Genomic DNA, 23,694 nt, shown 5'->3' on the forward strand with positions numbered 1-23,694 from the left:
GTTGAATTCACCATTTTTGTTGGAAGTCTTTACTCAAGTCAAAAGTTTACTTCTTATTCAGACTCAAATATGGTACTGATACCATGGTGGCAAGAAAGTAGTGCTGCTGTAGGGTGATGACTTGCACTTACGGCTAGTCTAAAAATTGTTTAAAAGAAGGATTGCTGAAGAGAATTTTCCTCTTCTATATCTAGTTTTCCGTACTGATTTATGTCCAGTCACCCATCTTTCCCACATGTAGGAAAACTATGTCCTTTCTATATGCTAGCAATGTGAATCCTGCTTTGTAAAAATAATCAGGTCAGACATCACCCACTGGAAAAATATTGTTGTTGAGCTGTTCTTCTAAGTGAGCAAATGGTGAGACAGACCTGATATGAGCCAGTGTACCAGAAAATGTTTTTGTTCCAGGTATTACACTTGTTCTCCATTTGAGCAGCAAATATCTATTCTTAATTTTTGTTGCTCAGTTAGCCAAGGGCAGAAATCAAACACCTGTTCCAGCCATTGTCCTTCACCACCAGGACCCATTAATCTGTCAAATGAGGCAGCACATCTCTATTTATTCTTTAATTGATTGGCATTAGAGAGTTCTAATTGAGCTTGTAAAATGAAACTGGGAATGTCTTAGATCTGATTGGCTATTTAGGGTTCAGAGCACTGATGGATAACCTCATTGACTGGAGCTATCAGTCTTGAAAATGTTATGAGTAAATGCAAAAAAATAGCTATTAAAAATCCATAACACTCTAAAATGAATGATTCTCTGAGCTAAACTCCAATTCATGACCTACAGTGCAGGAGGGAGCAAAATCAAGTTGTGAAAAGACAACAAAATCAGCCAAGCTAAAAAAATAAAAAATATCCAGTTTTTTTCTGATCTTATCTGAAGGAACATAGCAGAATGGTTATGATGTGGCAATATTTAAAGATTGACTTGCTGAAAAAGAATAATAATTGATTTTCAAATTGTTGTACTGGAAGAGAGAGGTATAATTTTAGCAAAGTTTCATGGAACTGTCTGTTCAGCCACAACTAAGCTGTATGGAGTCTCAAGTTTCATTAGCCCTTGAGATAGTATAAAAGTCATTTTAAATCCCTCTTAATTTCTGAGATAAATAATAAAATTGATTAATGGTTTTAGCTTCATTCCAACCAATAGTGTATTTATAGGTGAAATTAAAACATTAAAAAGCCAAAATAATAAATAAACTCAACTTCTACTATGCAATACAATATTTGATCTCAGTCATTATGCTCAATAAGTCAGTCTTTAAAGACCCCTTTAGGCTTTGCACTAGAAGTCTGATTTAAAACAGGCATACCTCTCTCTTTGTAAATCTATATATATCAAAATGATATGAAACAAAATATTTCATTTAGATTTTGTCAAGAGTAGACTCAAACTTTTTAAGTGAAGCTGCGATTTCTCTTGAAACATTTTGATTTTGAAGAATCTCCATTTTCCATTGCAAAATTCCCGAGCAGTGATAATTTTTGTGAAAAAGGAGCACGGGGAATTAGTAACATATTTTAAAAACATCTAAGAGATTTAGAGTCTGTCCAATTGAAAGTCAATTATATTTATGTTCCTAAATACTTGTGACAAATTTGAAAATGCAATTTAGGTTTCTAAGTCATTTAAGCTTTTACAATATTTTATTGACTGTAAAGTCTCAATTACTAATTTGACCCAGGCCAAAACCAAAATCCCAGTTCAAAACACTAGTGTAGTCTGGGCATTCAGGTTCCCACTCAAAAGATAGCTCTGTCCCAGCTCTCTTTACTAATACAAGTGTTGTGATGGGCCATGAATGTCTTATTAGAAAAGAGCCCCAAAAATAAATTGCCACAAGAAAAGAGAGTTCAATTAAAAAAACATTAGTGTATGTGAGGGATAATATTGATGTTAATCAAACTCAGTGAGTTAATCTGACAAGTGGTGATAGTGCTCACAGAATGATGAAACATTGCAAAATTAAAGGCAGATCAGAAAAGAATAAGATGCCAGCCTCTATTACTACTTTTCAGAAATTAAATACACTGTCTAGATAACATCCACACTGCACAAATAAGCCTAAAAGAAATGGGAAATGTTATGATGTCCAAATATTGTTGTTATATGGTTCATATATATCTATGAAGACAAAAGAAACATTATACAAAACCATTATTTTCACTCTGTGGCATACTTTGGCATCCTACTAGACATAGTTGTCTAATATAGTTATATTGCTTTCTGTCCACTGAGATAAGAATCATTCATGTATGATATAGTTTGGCCAAAGTCACGTTTAATATAGTATTTTTGCAGTGTACATTGGGACTCAGGTTTTTTCACATCCTATGCAGTTGAGTCGATTATTGAAGTATTTGGAACATACATAAGCATCCCTCTAGCTCAGAGGCTTCTGATCTTCTGGTTCCCCGAATAAGTCCTGTGTACTGCTGCCTGACAGAGGAACTGCATGAAAAACATCTCTTTCTGATTTGAAGATTGGGTTTTAATGTGAACATTAATTTTCTGTGCATGGGGAAGGAAGGACTTATGAATTCATCTTCAAATTCAGTAGCTAAAAACACAAATGAAAATGAAATTAAAAATTCCACCTTTCACAAATAATGAAGCCATCAGAAAGTATAACACTGCACACAGAAATAGGGGCACATTATGCAAATACATTGCAAAGGATCTTAATAGATAGGAACCTCTCAGTCTATGCAATTAAAATGTACTGTGTGTAATTAAAATTAATGTAATTAAAACATCTCAGCACCGGAGTTCAATTATGTCACTCAAATGTTGCTTCTCAACATATCAAAATTACATTTCAGTAATATGAAGAAGATAATCTCCACCTTCCTCTGGTTTAATAAACAGCTGAGACCAAAACAGAAAAAAAAATCCTAAATTATATGCATCAACAATAAAAATGGAACTGTTTCTCCTAACTTGCAACTTTTTGCTTCACACGGATCTGTATTTTAATGCATACCAAAAGCACTGAAACACTGAACTTCTCAAAGTTAAAAGACCCAGTAATTGCTGATTTAGTCCATTAACCTAATTATACACCATTAATTAATTAATTAAAACACATTTTCAATATAGAGACCATTTTTGTGGGAGTTTTCTGGGAAAAATCATAGAAGCGGTTGGCATATTGGACAAACAGAATGCAAGACAGTCTATTGATGTTTTCAGATATACTAAGGGAATGTTGTGCTAGTCAGAATGAAAAATACAGGAATAGAAGAGGTAACTAACTAGGTCAGGTGATTAGTAGAACTTGCAACTTTACAAGCTCCTGAAAACTGGCATCTGGTAATTTTGGTAGACATGGTAATTTATCTTATAAAATTACCCACTCACTGATTTTACCACCTGTAGGTTACTGTTTCAGTATGAAAAGTAGAGATTGCTTCTGACTACATTCTCAATGTGAGAAGTGATACATTACTTTATAAAAGGTGAATATGGACTCTAAAATGGTTGAAAGTAAGCAAAAGGGAATAGTTGAAACACTGTCAAAAGCTTTCACCATCTATTATATATTTTATAGAGTTTGTGCATCTTTCTGTCTGTCTGTCCATCTGTGAGTCAGTTTGTTCAAGAACTCCTTCTAAATGGTAGGAGCTAGGACCATCAAATATGGTATGCAGCTTCTTCCTATCATAGCCTAAAGGGAGGCCAGTGGTTGGTTGTTCCAGGACAATGGGATGTGTGCGGAATGTGATAGCAGGGTCATGAATAACCAAAGGGGAGGTGGCAAGCATGGGGTCAGTTATACCCCTATATGAGCACAGGAGCAGAAAGTGCCCCAGTCCTGAGGGGCAGAAGCCAATTGGCAGCAAGAACCCAGCCACCATGGCTTCCCCAGGGTGCAGCTGCTGACAGAGCCACATGGCCTCTGCAGCCATAGACCCAGGGAGAAGCCAATGACCAGACTGTGCTGTCCCCCTGCCATAGCCTGGACCCGAGGAGAAGCTGCATGGTCCTATCACTTCAGCCCAACCTGACCCCAGGAAGAGATCAGCAGATTCCCCTTCCTACTCTCAAGAGACCCCTGATCCCTCCTAACCATCTGCCTTGTCTCCTGCACCCCTCCCCATGCCCTGAGCCCCCACTCACTTCTCTGATTCCTGCACCTTCCATCCCCTACCCTGAGCTCCTCCTTACCTGCTCATCCTGATTCCTACACCTCCCAAACCCCCAGCCTCCTGCCCTGAACTCCCCACATCCCCAGGCCCCTGTCCTTACTTCTGAACACCCCCCCCCCCACACACACACACACCCTAACCCTCTGCCATGAAGGACCTGACCAATGCCAGGTGAATGTTAGTAATAACTATTTCAGAAATGTTTTTCAATTATTTTTGCAATAAATGTCTTATTAATCAAGGCTTTCTTTTTCTGCCTTCCTGTAGTTTTTAAAACTGTACAGAAAGTCATATTTTCTTAAACTGTATTTCATCAAAGCCTGATACACTTTTATTTGAAGTTTAAATTCTGTAAATACACTGGTGACTGATGAAACGCAGTTTGCCTGCAGGAAATAACATCATGCAGATGTCCTTTATTTTCTGAAGGCTCTTGCTCTCCATTCTCCAATTATCTCCACCGCTGTGCCTTCCAAAAAAGACTTCAAGGTTAAATCCAGGTCTCTCAACCAACTACATACTTAATAGGTGAGTGCAGTTATTTTATTTTCAGTGATTTTTATCTTTACAACCCATTCTCAACACTCTCAGCTAAACACGGGAAATACAAAATCCAGTCAACATGGTGGGAAATGAGTAGCAGGCAGAGAATTGAACACATAATGTTTTGGAACAAATATGTTCTAAAACCTCAAGGTTCCTATTTTAGTGTAGTTAAGAAATCAAAATATTTAGTCAAGATTTAAAAATGAAAATGAAGTAACCAAATTCAAAGTGTTGGTATCTGAATTGTGAGCAGAGTGAAGAAGTGGTGACAACAGAGATGCCTGTAGTAGAGTGTTTCAGAATAACAAAATGAGAAGGGAAAAGATCCCAACAAAAACAGGACACGATAAGACCGTAATAATGGTGATATGGGATCAGGCCATTGTCTAGCCCATTATCCTGTCTTCCAGCATATGGAAGATGCTTCAGAGGAAATAAACAGAATTGTCGACTATCCAGTGAGCCATTTCCTGTCAGCCACTTCCAGCTTCTGGCAGTTAGAGGCTGTGAGAACAGGGCTGTAACAAGGGCAGGCAAGTGGGGCGCTCGCTCTGGGCTCATCATAATCAGGGGTACGTCTAGACTTCTGAACACTCCGTCGACGGAGCCATGTAAAATGTTTATTCAGCATAGTCAAAGAAGCAGGGATTTAAATAATCCCCGCTTCATTAAAATAAAAATGGCCACTGCACTGTGCCAACTATCAGCTGATCTGGCAATCTAGACGCAGTGCGGTTGACAAGGGAAGCCTTTGTGAGGCATACCGGAGCAGTCGACAAAGGCTTTCCTTGTTGGACATGCCGTGTCTAGACTGCCATGCTGTGCTGGATCAGCTGATCTTCGGCACAGTGCAGCGGCCATTTTTATTTTAATGAAGCGGGGATTATTTAAATCCCCGCTTCTTTAACTATGCTGAATAAACTATTTTATTTATTGTAGCATAGATGTACCCAAGGGATGCAAAGTTTCAATAAATAAAAATAATACGCTGCAAAGTGCAACATATACTATCCTAAGGAGAGAGGGTGCATAATTCATATTTTGCCCCGGGAGCAAAAATACCTACCTATAATAGATGGTTACGGCTGAGTGAGAATAATATATATAAAAGTTTCTCCTGGATAAAATATTATATTACTTCTCTATCATACAGTTTGAACAGGAATTTATAGTGCTCTAGTAAATGAAATAATTAATTCACACTACTGTGGCTCTTTTGGGGTTGAGCACTAATTTGACTCCTGAATCACTGAGGTCACTGTTCTAAATAATTATTACTTGCATTTATGTGACTATACAGTGGTGTAACCTGTCACCACTTTCCTCTATTCATTGTTTTTTGCTAACACTTGGGCAGTATCCTGGTTATTGATTAGCCCAGTATCGATAATGTTTTGGGGTGCTCCATAAGTAAAAATAGTATCTGTTGATTTCAGATGAAAATTTAAATGTTTACTCCTGTCAGGGCTGGAAATCTAAAAGAAGTAACACAGCTATGAAAGAGTAAGATGGCTCTTGTATCATCAACAGAGTCATGCACGAAATCCTGATTAAAGTATCTTTATTTTTGGTAATAATTTGTAAGCCAGACAGAACTCATTTTGGTTCCAGCACCTAAATTGTGTTTTCACAACTGGGATTTAGAAAAAACATCATCTTGTTTGTAAACTTTATACAGAAATCATTAACAGACAAAAAATATGTACCCCCACGTGCCATTTTTACAGAATTTTTTCAAGGAATAAATGAACATTAATGAGAACCATGGGATATACAGATACATTTTAAAAGAGAGAATTGCATCTCACTAAATTCATGACACTAATTAGCGTTTTTTTCTTTAGTCCCTGATAATGGGAACTATATGAGAGAAACATATTTTACTATAAACAGACAGATTGAAAAGCATCATCTAATTTATGTCTCTTCTTTGTCTTGGAAACAAAAAGAAATAAATAAGAACTGCCTTCTGTTGTGGGAATGACAAATAGTGTCTTTAGCGGTAAACGTGTCAGTCAAAGACAGAGTAATTAAAATTTAAGTTCTTAAAAGTAGTTAGTCAGCTAATCATTACAAAAGCTAAATCTGAACTGCTTAAAAGCACAGGTGGTTTATGGGCATTTAATACTTTAGTTCAGCAAATTGCTGTTGCTAATAGAGGCTGAAAAATGTTGTTGGTAAGCACAACACATTTTTCCATAATACTGATTGTACATCATTGTAATCTACAGATAGGAATTGTGTGCACTGCATATAACAGAAGGCCAAGGAATGAGCCCAGAGGAACACCAACCAATTATAATTATGCCTAATGTTTATTTATTAAATTTCTATTGTAGGCACACTGTTTAAGAGCAATAAATCACATTCTAAGCTGTTATTAATGAAAATATGGGAACAGAAGGAACTAGAGTGGGGAAATGATTCTCAAAATATGAACCAATCTGTTGGCAGGATGCAGTCACCAAAGTGAGCTCCCATATTCCACTTGTCATTTAGGTGGGAATATAATAAAATAATAATGGTTCAAGACATGTAGCTACTCATGGTAGGTTTTTTTATGCATGCATGGGGCACACGGAGTGAAAAGAATCCTTCATACCCTAGGAGTCTTGCACCATGCGCAGCCATAAAGCAGTTGTCTTCGCTCCCAGAATGGAAGGGGCAAAGGGTGAACATTGCAGAGAGCGCTCTGCATGGAGTGGGCTGTCTGGATTGGATATGACCATCGCCACTGGTTTGAAATGTGGGCACTGTGCTGAAGAAACACAGACTAAGGACACTATGCCTGCTTCTAACTACTCTAGGCCTAATGTCTCCAGATATCATAGCTGCCCAGATAAACACAAGTGGGTTTCTTTGTAGCAAATAGGCATTAATTATGAGTAGGGCCCTACCAAATTCACAGCCATGAAAAATTCATCCCAAACTGTGAAATCTGGTCTCCCCCCTGAAGTCTGGCAATTGTGTGTGTGTGGGGAGGAGGGGGGCATTTATGGTATTATTGGCACCTATACGTATGTGCTGCTTTCAGAGTAGTGGCTGTTGGCTGGGCAGCACTGCCACCAGCAGCAGCACAGAAGTGAGGAAGGTGTGGTATGACTTTTGTGGGGAGGAAGGGATGGCATTATGGGTGGGCAACATGATGAGGGGTGGTGCTACGGTCACCACACACAAACACACACACCACTAGCCCCAGGCCTATTTAACACAGAATCACTTGGAAGAAGTGAGGCGGGTAGAATGCTAGCCAGCGACTCCTACCAGTCACAGGTCTCTAGCTACTAGCCACAGCTGGGCTACGGAGAGATGGAGTTTCCTCTTCCTCTGCACGAGCCACTCAGACCTGCCTCTGGTGGCAGCACAGAATTAAGGGTGGCAATAACATGCTAGGCCATGCTCACTGCCAGTGGTGCTGCTTTTAGAGCTGGGCTCCCACCAGTGGCCAATTCTCTCCAGCTGCCAATTTCTGAAGGCAGTGCCAGCAGCAGCAGCAGTGCAGAAGTAAGTGTTTCAATACCACAACTCCCACTATAATAGCCTTGCCTCCCCTCCAACACACTAAATACTTTTTGTGTCAGGACCCGACAGTTACAACACCACAAAATCTGATTTAAGTACCTGAAACCATGAAATTTAAGATTTTAGAAATCATGTGACTGTGAAATTCTCCAGAAAGGACTGTGAATTTGGTAGGGTTCTAATGATGAGCCCATCAGAGACTAAGGCTACGTCTACACTGTGGCCTTCTTCCGGAAAAGCTTATGCAAATGAAGTACGGAGTGGAATATCACCACACTTCATTTGCATAAATAATTAGCCATTTTTGTGCAAGAGGTTTTTGTTCAAAAAGGAGCTATGTAGACGGCTCCTTTTTGCGCAAAAACTCCTCTTGCGCAAGAGCCGTTCTTCCTCATTTTTTCAGCACTTCATTTGCATAAGCTTTTCCAGAAGAAGGCTACAGTGTAGACGCAGCCTAAGAGGATCAGGAAAGATGAAGTATGGTTTGCTCATTGATGTGACCATGGAAACAAGGGGTGTGTCTCGACTACAGGTTTTTTTTTAAAAAAGTGGCCTTTTTTGAAAAAACTTCCCCTGTGTCTAGACTGCTACCACGTTCTTTCGAAATTAAATCGAAAGAATGAGGCAGTTTTTTTGACCACGGCAAACCTCATTTTAGGAGGAAGAACACCTTTTTTCGAAAGTGCTTTTTTGAAAATAGGTGTTCTTGAATGCAAAAAGGGGCTTTTTCGAAAGAGAGCATCCAGATTGCTTGGGTGCTCTCTTTCGAAAAAGTGGCTCACTTTTTCGAAAGAAGTGGTTGCAGTCTAGACGCTCTCTTTCAAAGAGGCTTGTAGTCTAGACATAGCCAAGGAGACACATAGACCATAGCATTGAATAAATGTGCAGGTGGCAATGTTATCAAAGTGCGCAACCAACAGGGAATCGCTCACCAAATTACTTGGTGGGGATAGTTCTATTGTGAATTTTGCTGGGGCTTGGATGGTAGCAAGTTCTGTAAATTTGTGGAGGGGTATGAAAGCAATGCCTTCTAGCCTCTTTGGCTACCAGTGAGGATCTCTGGACAGACAGACCCGAGTCCCTGCCCACTATTTTCCTGCACCCAGGAGGTAAATGAAATGAGATGAGAGCCACATGCTGTACCAGACATAGACACATGCCCCTGACTGGATGCAGGCCCAACAGCCAATTGCATTACAGGGACCTACCATTAGAGCCTTTTAAAACCATACCTCTGCAGTAGGACTTGCCGAAGTTGCAACCATGTAATAGAAGTCCTCCAACTGGCCCTTCCAGATGCTCGAGGGAAGGGGGAAAAAATCCTCACACAAGCAGTTGGCTAATTTTCTGTATGAGAAAAAAAATCCATTGCTTTGATCGAAGCAATAAATCCTATATATATATATGAAAGCGTATGGCAGCACCCTCGTGTATGTGTATATATATATATATATATATATATATATATATATATATATATATTGGAAACCACTTCAAGCCCAAGGGTGCTGCCATACCTGGGATCTCTCCCTCTACTCAGAAAAAAGCAAAGCGAGAAGATGGCTCCATTATCTCCAGACTTATCAAAGACTCACCCCAGCTAGCAAGGTGGGCATTCTGATAAACTTCCCATGCTTCATATGACAAGGGATTGCCAGTCTTACTGCCCATAAGTAAGATTTCCCATTATTTTTACAAAGAGAAGTATTAAATGGCCTTTGGCTTATTCAGAATTGTAATTTTAAGTGTAAAGGCACAAATACAAATAATGAATAGCAAACTTTATGAGCCAAAATCTGCTCTCACACATACTAGCTTCAGTTGCATGCAGATCTGAGGTCAGAATTTGGCATTATATAAAATTAGCTATGTTCTGCCATATGAAGCAGACAAGTTCAGGGAATAAGCCCTTAAAGTGAAAACTGAATACATATCACAACTTGATTGTGCTTAATGTCATTGCATGATAGGTTGATATTAGGTCTAGATTGGATATTAGGAAAAATTGTTACACTAGGAGAGCGGTGAAGCACTGGAATGGGTTACCTAGGGAGGTGGTGGAATCTCCATTCCTAGAGGTTTCACTTTCTGGCTTGGCAAAGCCCGGGCTGGGATGATTTAGTTGTGATTGTTCCTGCTTTGGGCAGGGCATTGAACTTGATGACCTCCTGAGGTCTCTTACAACCCTATGATTCTATGATTTACCATTCCGTGTTGTCAGACCTATCTGAAGAAGGGGTTTTTTGGATACATATTTTGGCCAAGTGGTCTACAGTACCTGTTTGTATATAAGTCTATACCTAAGTGACATTTTAGCTACCTCATTTTGACAGACCAATCTTGAGTGTCTGCTTGTGATAATATTCTGGATATAATAGAGACTCTTATAGTACCTGTAATTAACATTACAACTCTGGTGCTTTAAATTCCTGTTATTTTGCAAGGCATTAGTGACCTGCTGCCTTCATGTCATTGAATAAGACAATTCCAGGCATGCTTTTTGATTGTTTATTATGCTCTTAAAAGCTATGTTTACACAGCAGTAATATTTTGGAATAACTGACATTATTCCGAAGTAACGTAGTCCATATCTATACAAGCAGGTATTCCAACCTAATGTCGAAATAATGTTGAGCAGGAGGACTTCTCACTCTAACTCCTGTAACTCTCATTGTATGAGGAGTAAGGGAAGTCAGGGGAAGAGTGCTCTCTCTTGAAATAACTGCTATGTATACAGCTCCAAAAGTCGAAATAAGCTATTTCAACTTAAGCTACATAATTAGTGTAGCTCAATTTGCATAGCTTATTTCAAGTTTTGCTGTGTAGACATGCCCTATGTCATTTCTTATTGCTGGTCATCAGGAACGTTACATGACTAATGATGTATATGATGCATACAACCTTTGTCTGAAATTTCAGTGTCAAATAGCTTCAACAACAGTCACTGTGTGTGTGCTTTCTATCCTGTAAATGTATATGTTCTAACTTAGGCATGGAGAAATATTGATATTGATCAATCATCTCCAATAAATCTTTTAATTATCAGCTCCCACTTTGTCCCACTTATTTTTGGGTATAACACTGCTGGGGTCATCAACAAGAAGATCCCCAAAAGGTTTACACTCAATCTCTGAATAACAGCACAAGGAAGAGAACAGTCCTTGCACTGTCACCTCCTTCTTACCCTCCTAGACAGGAATGGGCATGAACTGAGCTCACTTCTCAAAGCCAGTGAAAACGTTACTTAGCAGCCATAATGGACTATGAGTGCTTAATCATTCCTGAAGGCTGATAACAATCCGTTCTCATTATGCTTTCTTTCCCCTTTTATTTCAGGTTCAAAGGATTTGTCTTGCTTTTGAGTGTTCCTTTTTGCTGGTTCCTGAACGAAGGGATAAAGAATGTGAGACCATCATAGATTGACTTTGGTCTATAGAAATAGAATCCTAATAAGCAGTTATGTCAAGTGATCTTTCTGAAAACAATAGAGATATTGGATTCCTCCAGAGTGTCTTTTCTTCATGCTCTTTCATATTCAAATGCTCTCTACAGTTCAACATACAATACCTTGTTTACAAACTGTGATGCAGGAAACACTTAAAGGACTTTCTTGTGAAAACTTGTCCTCATTTAATAGTTCATTTCCAAAGACGTTGCTTGACAGAACAGGGGAATGCAAACATAAGTTAATAAAGGCCACACTTCAGTATTGCTTTCCAGTTCATTAACTTCTCTTCCCCAGTGTCTAGATAATTAACTCCTGGCTGCATCCCTAGAGGGATGCCAAAGGCAAAAGTGAAGGCAGAGTCACCTGAAAAAGTCAGAGATCGTTGCTGTACTGCTCTCGTGGGTAGATAGGTCATAGCCCACCCCAAAAAAATGATCATGGGAAAGTAAAGACTGAAGAAGGTTTAAGTGATAATCTTCCCAGTGATTATACTGTTGGAATCGGAGGAGGGGGGAGAGTGATACATGAGTCTGTATTATTGTAGCCAAGAAAAATACAGTAGCTATTTGTCTTACTTCAGTAAAATCCCTGTGTTGTGGAGTATTTGTACTATCTGTCTTGGAGATACTGCACATTTCCTTTTAGAAGCACATTTGGCAATACAGGTTTAGTGAGACCTGGGCTCCCCATCATTCTTCTGTTAACATGCTATCTTTACAATAGTGGTGGGCAACCTGCATCTTGCCTCTGCTGCTATGGCCACCTATTGTTCCCATTGGCTGAGAATGGTGCACTGCAGCCAATGGGAGCCACAGGTGTCCATACCTACGGACACAAGATAAATAGCCTGTCTGTCCACCCACCACTGGCTTACCCTAATGAGCCACATGTAGGACACAGGTTGCCCACCACTGCTTTGAAGACATACAAAGTCATGGAGCTTTATGACTCCATAGTTTCTGTTTGAAGGATGATATCAATGATACCTTCTGGGCCTGATTCACCTCTAGAAGCACTTACCCCTGTACTCATATGAGTTGTACCCAGAGGGATGTAAATTTTAGTTTGCAATAGAGTGCTGTGCACTAACTGGGTTATGTGGTACTTGCTGGCACACACTAAAAATTCCCAAAAGCATGTTAACATGGCATTGTTTGAGACGGGACTATATTAATGCACACTAGGGAACTCTAGTGCATACCACCAGGGTCCACAAAGGCCAGTCAACATGTCTGAGATGGACTAAACTATCATGTAGACATGCCAATGAGCTATCGTTCCCCCTCTCCTCGAGGAAGTCGCTCCAGAGCAGCAGTGAGGAACATTTACATGTATTTTAGGTTCCTTTAGTATTCTTGTTTTGTGGTTATACAGAGCACTTTGGGCTCCAGGGCTATGACTCTAACATTGCCCATGAATATTCAGTTCATACACATAAACAAATATTTTGTAAATTATGAAATAAAGGACAGATACTCAGGAAATAAGGTTAAATAAAACAAAGAAACAATGCCCAACAAGTTTATATCAGATAAAAAGAATTCTAATGTGTCTTACAATAAGATTGATGTATAGCAGAATGAACAATGTTCTAATACAAATGGGTGCTGTCAACCAAGAAATCAATCCTTTCATGCATACAAAACTGAATTATTCTTTGAATTTCTCATACAAATACCAACATGTAGCCAATCCACAATATTATTACAGCCTGCTGTGCTGTTGCTTTCCTTACTCTCATGTGTGACACCACATGAAATAAATAATTTATCTAAATATCATTTTTGAATTGCCTTTTGTTTGTTGCAGGGTGGAGGAGTTAAGTAACAAAACTCTGACAGCAGTGTGGATAGTTCAAATTGATAACATGCACCCAACAAATGAAACTAGTAAATCATGCACAGGTTGGTGGCTTTTACCCTGCTGTTGTAAAATTATTTTTTAGGACTTTTATTTTCAACCATAGCTAGATGGAATGTTCTCTTGAAATACTTTGCCAATGGAAAATGCATTTTCTGCTCAATCAAAATTTTCCAAGAGATTTTTTTTGGGCGGGGGGCAGTAAGTTTTTTGTTTTCAGGTCAACTCTGACTAAACCACAGCAGTGAATTATGGGAGTCATGTGGCCATGATGCATTGTGTCTCTAGTCTAGATATGTCAGAGAGCCTGACTCACAAAGGAAAATGAGGCATAAGGGATCTCAAGGCACCCAAAAAATAGCTTTGGTGAGTCACTGTGACAGATCAGACAAACACAAATTAATGTTAAACTAAGCTAAAACAAATTGTGTTCATTTGATTCAACAACTGAAACAAAATGTTTCAATTCACAATGTGATTTTTTCTTTTGATTGAAAATGTCAAAATAAAATATTTTGTGATTTCCAAATTAAAGTGTTTTGGAATTTTATCTTCTCCTCCTCCCCTGGCTCCCCAGTATGTTTAGATTTCAGCTTGTTGTTTTGATTAGGGCTGAAAACAAATTTTGAAATATCAGAATTTCCCCCAGCTTTATTTTCAACTTAGTATTTGGCCTTTACATATCTTACACTTCATTTCTAACAGAGCCCCGTTCTACATAGCACATGTCCTGTGCTGAAAAGTCTCAAAGGGGTAGCTGTGATTAGTCTGTATCTGCAAACACAGCAAGAACTCCTGTGGCACCTTAGCCCTGGTCTACACTAGGGAGTTATTTCAAAATCTTTCAAATTTTGAAAGAACAAGGGGAGCATCCACACTACCACGCCTGTCATTTCAAAATAAGGGGCTGATTATTTCAAAATAATAACTCCTGCCTTTCACAAGGAATAACACGTATTTTAAAATAGTTATTTCAAAATAGAGATAGTGTGGACGCTCTACTGCTGCTATTTCAAAATAACTACTCCCCAAAGTCATTCAAAGTAATTACTCCTCAGTGCTTCCTGGGGCTCTAAGCTGAGGTGGTGCATACTCATTAAGGGAACTTGCCTTGGACTAATTTTGAGGCTTTCTTGTAGTGTGGACAGCCTATTTCAAAATAGTTTTTTTCAGGAGTTATTATTTTGAAATAAGTTGTTTTGAAATAGTCTCTAAGGGCATGTCTACACTAGGAAATTAACAGATTTATTAGGGCATAAGCTTTCAGGCGTAAATTCACTTGATCAGATGAATTGGAGTGGAAGTTACAGAAGATCTGGTATACATGAGAAAGAAGTTGCTTGTGTTAATGAAGCTAATCAAATGGAGGTGGAACATTTGTTGTGGAGATGTGAAGATCCAGAGAGGGGAAATTGTCTTTGTAATGCGTTAACCAGTTGAGATCCTTATTCATTCCTAAGCTGATAGTGTTGAATTTGCAAATGAATTCCAGTTCAGCTGTCTCCCTTTGTAATTGCATTTTGAAATTATTTTGTAGAAGGATGACTACTTTCAAATCCATTACTGAATGTCCTGTGCTGAGGTAGGTACATGCGCTGGCTCTAATCCTACACTACACTGTTCTCATGTAACTTTATTGAAGTCAGTGGCACATAATTTACAGCATGGATCTATGATACATGCTAGTAAGGTTATGCAACATTTCAACTGAAGTAAACAAATTTTACTCACACAGAGTTAGTGAGAGGCCCAGACAGCTCACATGTTGATTTACTTTACTCTTCAATTTGATGTGTGAAACTATTTTAAAAGATGAAATCAGAGAATGTACTACCCCTGAAACTGGTATTTGAAGAAGACACTATATCATTGCCTATAGTCAGGGCTCGACAAATTATAAAATCTACTCGCCCATGGCAAGTAGATTGTAACCCGGAAGAGACAGGTTCAGGCAATCTGCGCATGCACAGATTGCCGGACAGCGCAGCTGGTGAGCGGGGCTCGCCGCGGTTCTGAGAGCCCTGCCTATAGTGACAACACATAACATGGTGACTTAGGATACCTGACAAAGGTCATTTAGGCTACATCTACACATCACAGTTATTTTGGAATAAACTAGTCCATAAGAGATTTTATAAGAAGAGATAGCTTATATCGAAAAAATGCATCTGCACACAAAATGTGTTCCAAAATAGCGCTTAGCTATTTCAAAATAGAATGTCCACACTGATTGGACGCTGAATTGCATTTAAGGCCACCTGGAACCAGTTCAGGCAGGGCATCAGGTCAGTAGGTACCTCATGTGGCTGCTGCTTGAGGCTATCTGAGGCTTGTGCTTAAAGGGTCCCCCTAGACAGCCATTTCTCAGGTTTCCCTGCTTGCTCACCTACCTCTCTGAGGGACAGAAAAGCCGTTTCTCTTCTTATTCTGGTTGCCCTGACTCAGGACACCACAGCACTCTCTGCTATAGAGCAGAAGCATCCTCCAGACAGCCTTCAGCTCTTGCAGCTTTTGCTTTTGCAGCAATTCATGCAACAGTTTCTGCATGCAGCCTCCCAGGCTCTACAGGAACCTAATCTCAAACCCTTGCGGCAGACCCTCCTCAGATATGTACAGGTACGGCTTCAGCAGCAGGATGCCACCCGCACTGCCCTGGGCACCATGCCCTGTAGCATCTGGCGTCTGGACACCAGTGTGGACTGGTGGGACCACATAGTTCTGGAGCACTGGGGAGACCAACAATGGCTCCAGAATGTTAGAATGAAAAAGGACACCTTCCTGGAGCTCTGAGAGTGGCTTGCCTCTGCCCTGAGGTGATGGGACATGTTCTTGGGTGTGGATGTGGTCTTTAGTCACTAGGCTGCAGCCATCCGACCATAGATGTCCACGTTCCTGTATCTGGTACAGAGATCCTGGAGGTTGTTTTCATCCCTCAAAATCTCAATATGGTTCAGGATCTCCACAGCAGACCAGAAAGATGCATGTCTTTTCTGGCCCCTGGCAGGCTTCTGGGAGCAGTGGAGGTCTGGGTGGAAGCAGCAGATAGACTCATTTCTGGGGAAAATTGAGTCAGGTGCAGCTGCAGGGTGGCTCAGGGCTGTGAGGCCTCTTGCAAGCCACAAACCCTTTCTGCTGAGGCTGCAGCTTTAAGGGCTCCGGGGAACGGGGGCGGGGGTAGGGGGAGGGAGCGGGTAGAGTTTGGCTGAGTGTGGACAGAGCAGCCAGCAGGGCACCCTGAGAAAGGCTAGAGGCCTCCTATTTCAAAAAGGCAGCTATTCCCTGGCTACACAGCCCCTATTCTTAAATTTCTATTTCAGAATAGGCACTATTTCTCATAGAATGAGGTTTACAGAAGCCGGAATAAGCCATCTGCTATTTAGAAATTATTTTGAAATAACAATTTTGCTGTGTAGATGTTTGCATAGTTATTTTAGATTAACAACCGTTATTTTGAAATAACTTTGCTGTGTAGACACACCCTTATTTCTCACAGGAACACTGGAAATACATAGCTTAGTGTGAAAGGGGAGGAGAGAAGACCTTGGCTAAGTCTACACTGGCAGCTTCTTGCGCAAGAACAGCCATTCTTGCGCAAAAACTTGCCTGCTATCTACACTGTACGCGCGTTCTTGCCCAAGTAAATGTACAGTATAGCGTTGTAAAACAGGGCTTCTCTGGAAGAGTTATTCCTCTCCTCACAAGGAAGAAGCCCTCCTGCGTAAGAGCTCTTCCACAAGAGGCCAGTGTAGACAGGCAACATGAATTTCTTGCCCAGGAAGCCCCTTGGTTAAAATGGCCATCAGAGCTTTCTTGCGCAAAAGCACATCTCTCACACAAAAGCACATGCCAGTGTAGATGCATTCTTGTGGAAGACTTTTTGCACAATAACTCTTCCACAAAATAGTGTGGAACGAGGTGTAATGGTAGTTCGAATTAGAAAGCCTAATTCAAACTACCTTCTACCGGGGATTTAAAAATGGCGGCACCCGGCACGATGCAAATGAAGCCCAGGATATTTAAATCCTGGGCTTCATTTTCAACTTCGATTGACTACATTAACCATCCTAGTTCGAACGAGGGTGGTAGTGTAGACATACCCTATTAGATGATCTTCCTCCTTCTCCTCAGTACCTACATGGTACATTCAGAAAAATATTAATGAATAGAGGATTTACCCAGTGTGGCTCAGGTCCTTAAGTGAAAGCAGGCTGCCCCGGGAAGAGAGGACAATCCCAGCCCTCTGTCAATGCAGCAGCTTGGGGCCAGGTAAGAAGCACCTCCCCAGCAAGTACAGCCGGGAGAGGGGATACACACACACACACACACACACACACACACACACACAAACTCTTTGAAATATATAGCAGATCTGTCCCTTTCTCCATCACTGCCCCCTGCTGGCCCAATGTGGTTTATCGCTGTCTTGATCCCCATCTCTGCCCCCTTGTTGGTGGTATAACTGTGCCTGCTTGCAGACCCCTTCCCTTTCTTCTTTAGGAGAAACAATTGTATTCTGGGCACATCCGATTGTCCTGACACAACCAAACCCTGACCTTGCTTTACATTATTATAAGAGGAAGAAGCACACCAAATTTGGTGGTCCTAGCTTTTACCATTTGGGGGAGTCCTTGAACAAACTGATGGATGGTCAGAGAGATACACACACAGAAACTCTCTCAAATATATAGTAGAATGGACAGATTCAAATATTTAACTAAGCACTTGAAATAAGTGGTTCTGAGGGGCTTTTAGCACTTCACAGCAGTGCTCTGCTTCTTGCAGGATTGGGTGTAATAATTTATAGGCAGCTTCAATATTTTTCAGGTCCCTCCTCATAGTCACATGGGTCAGATTTCTCAGTACCAATTCAACACTAGTTAAGAGTTTTTAAACAGAACTTTATTCATACAGTAGAACTATCCCACAGTGGGCTACATTTATGTATTGTCCTCTAGATGACAGTGAAGGTAAATTCCTCTTCATCTAATTAGAGATATATTTAATTTACCCCCTTTCCACTGCACAAATAACAAAGCCCTGATTAATCAGCTGTACAGCAAGAGTAAACACTCTGCTTCACTTAATTAAAAATTAAATTCCTCTTGAGGGGTGATTACAGCAGGGAGCTGGTATATGCCTTTGCTAAATAGGTGTTTCTTCCAGGACACAGTTAGAGGTAGACCAGTGGGAACTCTGTATCAATATAAACAGAAATTTGTTCAGACATTCAATTAGGACTATACACATGTTCATCCTCCTCTGAGAAGAGGTGTGAATAGAAAGGCCAAGGAAAGTTTCAAGAATTTGGAGGTTAGAGCTTTGTTATTTGGTACATGATCTATTTGACATATTTGCATGGCTATTTGGTATCTTTTAGATTAATTTTGTAATGTCAGTATTTTAAAACTAAAAGTGAATTTTATATAAAGGTGCTGCTCAAAATTTTGCATGCTTCCATATAGGATAGTTTTAGGTTCATGCAAAAAAAAATCTAACCCTAAAAAACTTAATAAAGAAAACATGGAATAAGAATTTTCATCAATAGCTTTTCCTCTCCATTTGCCTCCTTCTGATAAAATTTGTATCACAGGGCACCATTTCTTTAGTAACTAGATCATCATTACCTCTAGCTGCACAAGGGTTTATTGCTGTACTGGCATTATCCTGTGGGCTGCAGCATGGGAAGGAAAGTAGGGTCTGCAGATTGTAACTTTCTGCTACTTTGGGCAACAAAACCATTCACTTCCTCTTGCCCAGGTAACACGCTAACAAGTCCTTGGGAGAACACAAAGGGAATAACCTGTCCCTTAGAACTAAAAATCTGATTTTAACATTATTTTTCCCTGGACAAGACTGGGAATTCATGTTCAAACTGGCAGTTTTAACTTCACTGCTGAGGACTCGTGGGGTACATCTACACTGCACGGCTATTTCAGGGTACCAGAGGTATTCTGAAATGGTGTTCCTGTATCTACACAATCCTCCCATTATTTCAAAATATTTTTCAAAATAACAGGTGCACTATATCGCCATCCCAGTAAACCTCGTTGCACAAGAGTTAAGGGATGGCTCAAAATAGTGCATTATTTTGAAATTTGGCATGGTGTAAACATGCCATATTTCAAAATAAGCTATTTTGAAATAGATTCAAAATAAGACACACAATTTGCGCAGCACAAATTGCATATATTATTTTGAGTTTAGGGTGCTGTATAGATGCACCCTTGTAAAGAAACTCTTTTGGCTAAACATCTTGTGATCCAGCCATGTAAAATGTGAGCATCCTGTGAATTAGTAGTACAATATGAGCATTCTTATTAATTTTCTCAAGAACAATACATGTAAGTTAAACAGACCATAGCAATACCATTAGACACATTCCTGCACTCACTTCAGAGACAATCAATATCAATTATCAAATTCGCTGCAGCAGAGAATGGCTGTGAAATTGCCCATAAAACAAGTTTACAAAGTCCACCCGGTATTTTCCATATTGCCTTGTATTTTTTAAAATGTACATAAATAATTATTCCAAAGAAGCTTTAATTTGTCATCATAAAATGGCCTATTTGTGACATCACTGAAATCCATTCTACTTTATTATATTTCATGCACATAATGAAGGAAATTAGGTTCTTATTTGAATTAAGGTTTTTGGTTTCCAATGTCATTGTATTCTTGACTGAAAACTGTTTGGAGCAGAACCATTGTCTTGTATTCATCATAGAATCAGAGAATACTAGAACTGGAAGGGACCTCGAGAAGTCATCAAGTCCAGTCCTTCAGACAAGACCAAGCACCATCTAGATCATCCCTGACATGTTTGTCTAACATGTTCTTAAAAATCTCCAACGATGGAGATTCCACAACCTCCCTAGGCAATTTACTCCACTGCTTAACCACCCTGACAGTTAGGAACTTTTTACTAATGTCCAACCTAAACCACCCTTGCTGCAATTTAAGTCCATTGCTTCTTGTCCTATCCTCAGAGGTTAAGGAGAATAATTTTTCTCCCTCCTCCTTGTGAACCTTTTAGGTACTTAAAAGCTGCTATCATGTCCCCTCTCGGTCTTCTCTTTTCCAAACTAAACAAGCCCAATTCTTTCAGTGCCCCACCCTATGCCCCTCCACCCTCCCACATGCCAGGAAACAGCACAGCTCAGTTAAAAAAAAATCCTAACCATGCTTGTGAGTCACGAGAAGGCAGCTGTTCCCAGGCACAGGGAAATGTAAGCTGAGGACTGTGAGACTAGAGCCCCTCAGATTTGGTATTTCTAAACTCATGTTTGAGCTTCTACACTGATTGACCAGTCTGGATTTACAATTTTTGGAACTGTATTTTATACTCATGCTCACACAACCATGTTGCACTACACAGACCTGAGTCAAGCCAGCCTATCCCAAGCTCCCTACTGCCCTTCCCAACATTAGCTGCTCTATCCCTTGGTTCATGATGTACCGTGGGAAAACTTAATTAAGCATCCCATGGCTCTTTACCAGAAGCTGTCTCAGCCCACCAACCCATCCAGCCAACCCAGCTTTTTGGGTCTCTATGGTCTGAGCAACTGGAGCCAGCAAGATGGAAGAGGCACAATTTAAGGAAATTGTCCTGCTTGTGCTTTCTTTCAGAAACAGGCAGAGAACCTGTGAGACACTGGTGAGCATTTCAGTGGCATTTTCTGACCTAATTAAAGTATCCGTTGGAGGAGTAGGACACAGACATGATAGAGTCCAACTGGCTGATACTGTTCATGAATCTTGGCATCACTGCTATACAGACTGGTGCTTCTGGAGGTAGCCTCAAGCACAGAGTGATAGGAATAGGGCCACCTCATAGTCCTGAGTCCTTACTTATGGCTCGTACTTCAATCAGAAAAAGGCCAGTTACTCAGACTTCCAGCTGCTGTGGTGACTTTCACCCTTAACATGACATATACTTTATTTTCAAGCACTGGATATTCGATTGTCATGATGTGTGTATCTTACCTAAGATTTCTAGTCTTAGAAAGTGAAGGGCCTGATTTTTCCACTGCTCATTACTGTTCTCTGCCAATGTAACTCCAGAGATCTTAATGGAAATGCACTGGAATAAAGTTGTGGAACAATATGCCTCAAGACTTTAATGCATTGTACCCTTCCCTATCTACTATTTTTCACAGTGATTATACATATCCTACTTTGACATCACTATAATACTGTGCTTTCCGGGTTTGCCCATAAAAAGTACAAAGACATCCATCATTTGCCAAGGCATTGCCAACTTGAAAGTGTCATGTTTGTACTTTTGAAGGTGTAATATATAATTTCTCTACATTTGTTTTTTTAAAAACCACATGCTTAATCCTTTATCTCTAATTTAGACAACTAATTGCTTCAGACAAATTACACCATTCCCTTTCATATTTCCCTATATGCTAAACATTGATAAGTAACCTCCATTTATCAATGATATTCAGGTTTACGTTAATTATATTTTAAGGCACACACAAATCATTCTGCCGTACACTCTTTAGTGATGCACAAATGAACCACATATTAAATATGAAGCAAATATAAAGTATTTAACTGAAACCAAGTGAAATACTGAATCCTGAACAGAGATGAAAATAATCCATTCAATTAATTTTGTATTTTTAATTACTGTTATTTTTACTTAAGTTGACAATCACAAGTTACACTGTTTGAGCCACAGCAACAGGGATTAAACATCCACATGTATGAGGGCTACCCGATTCCTTCTGAATAGCCACAGTTATTCCATGATTTCTTATGCTCTGCTCTCTCCTCTGATCAAACAAGCCACCTTTTTTAACGAGAGACAGTAAATTACTAATGTTCTTCAGAAGTTTATTTCATTTCTTTCTATGTGCTGTTGGGTGTTCTTTTAACTGGCATCCCAAGCAGCATGAAAATTAAGGAAAATTTCTCTTAATCTGATTAGAATTACGATGTCAATTGAAGGAAAAGGGATACTATTGCAAAAAATATTATATTGGATATATTTGTAAGCTTAAACCCAGAATTTAATAAGAAATTTGAGAGTAAATTAAACATAATTAGTTAGATTCTGCAAGTAACACCTGTGTCCTTCCATTTTTGTGTAAGATCTCATTAGACACTCAAGGCCATCTTGGTTCCTTTTCCACTTTAAGTACATTTAGCACTGTGAAGAAGCATCACTGTGTGTGTGTGTGTGTGTGTGTGTGTGTGTGTGTGTGTGTGTGTGTGTGTGTGTGTGTGTTACATAAGACAGTAGTCCTGCAGCGATTAGATTCATTATCCATATAAACCCCAGGATAAACATTCACTTAGGACTGTGTTTTCTAATAGGCCAGACTCTGAAGTTATTTTTATGTCAGTTAATGACACCTCTAGCATCCTGATCCTGGTTCTCCTTAGTTTGATTGAGGGCAATAGGCTCTGGGTCAAAAGTTTCTTTTCTCTTAACTATAATGGAAACAGCAAGATTGTTGTAGAAAGATTTAAAACATTGCTGGAAAATAATTTATCAGACCTCTAGTGGACTGAAATTGAGCTGCTCGGACTTATCACGTTACTTAACCCAGCAGCAATATCTGGTAGTTAACCCTAGTGACTTTTGGAAGCCTTAAAAAAAGGTATCAGGGCTGGATACTGCTGACAGGCATTATTCTCCTTCAGCTCCACTATAGAATTTACTATTTTTTGGATACAGAGGTTTCTGTTACAGGTGTCATCTGGGACATATCCCTCACTGAATTTTACTACCAATAGACTGTTTTGAGATTTCAAGCACACTTTTTTTTTGCAATTTCATTAACTACTAGGAATTAACTACAGACCAATTTCATTAACTACAGACCAATTTAGCAGTAGCCAAATGGTTTTCATAGGGGGTTATTTATGTGCAGAAAATCAGATTGCTATATAGGATTTACTGCAGATAACTAACTACTGCAGATACATGAATTCTGGTAAAATAGTCTTTGTTCTTTTTAAATTCCTCTTCTTCTGTTTACCCACATTTACTTTACAAGCCACACTCTTCTCATACTGCTAGGCTGGGCCCAAGCCAACTGCAATGTTGCCTCCTGCTTTTCTTTACACTTGTGTGCTCTTCATGATTCTCATGCTGGCAGAGAGTAAGGTGAAAGAGCCAAGAAGATGGGAAACATGGA

At 39.7% G+C, this 23,694-nt stretch overlaps 1 long non-coding RNA gene across 1 annotated transcript; it reads right to left on the reverse strand.

The window, feature by feature from the left end:
- Positions 1-2,287: 2,287 nt before the first annotated feature.
- LOC112546661 (uncharacterized) lies at positions 2,288-16,229 on the reverse strand. Its single transcript, XR_003090372.2, has 3 exons — positions 15,928-16,229; positions 9,462-9,576; positions 2,288-2,573 (listed from the first exon to the last, which is right to left on the reverse strand). It is a non-coding gene; the product is annotated as an uncharacterized LOC112546661 (long non-coding RNA).
- Between the last annotated feature and the right edge of the window lie 7,465 nt (positions 16,230-23,694).

The sequence above is a fragment of the Pelodiscus sinensis genome, chromosome 5 (assembly GCF_049634645.1).
Source record: "Pelodiscus sinensis isolate JC-2024 chromosome 5, ASM4963464v1, whole genome shotgun sequence".
NCBI lineage: Eukaryota > Metazoa > Chordata > Testudines > Trionychidae > Pelodiscus > Pelodiscus sinensis.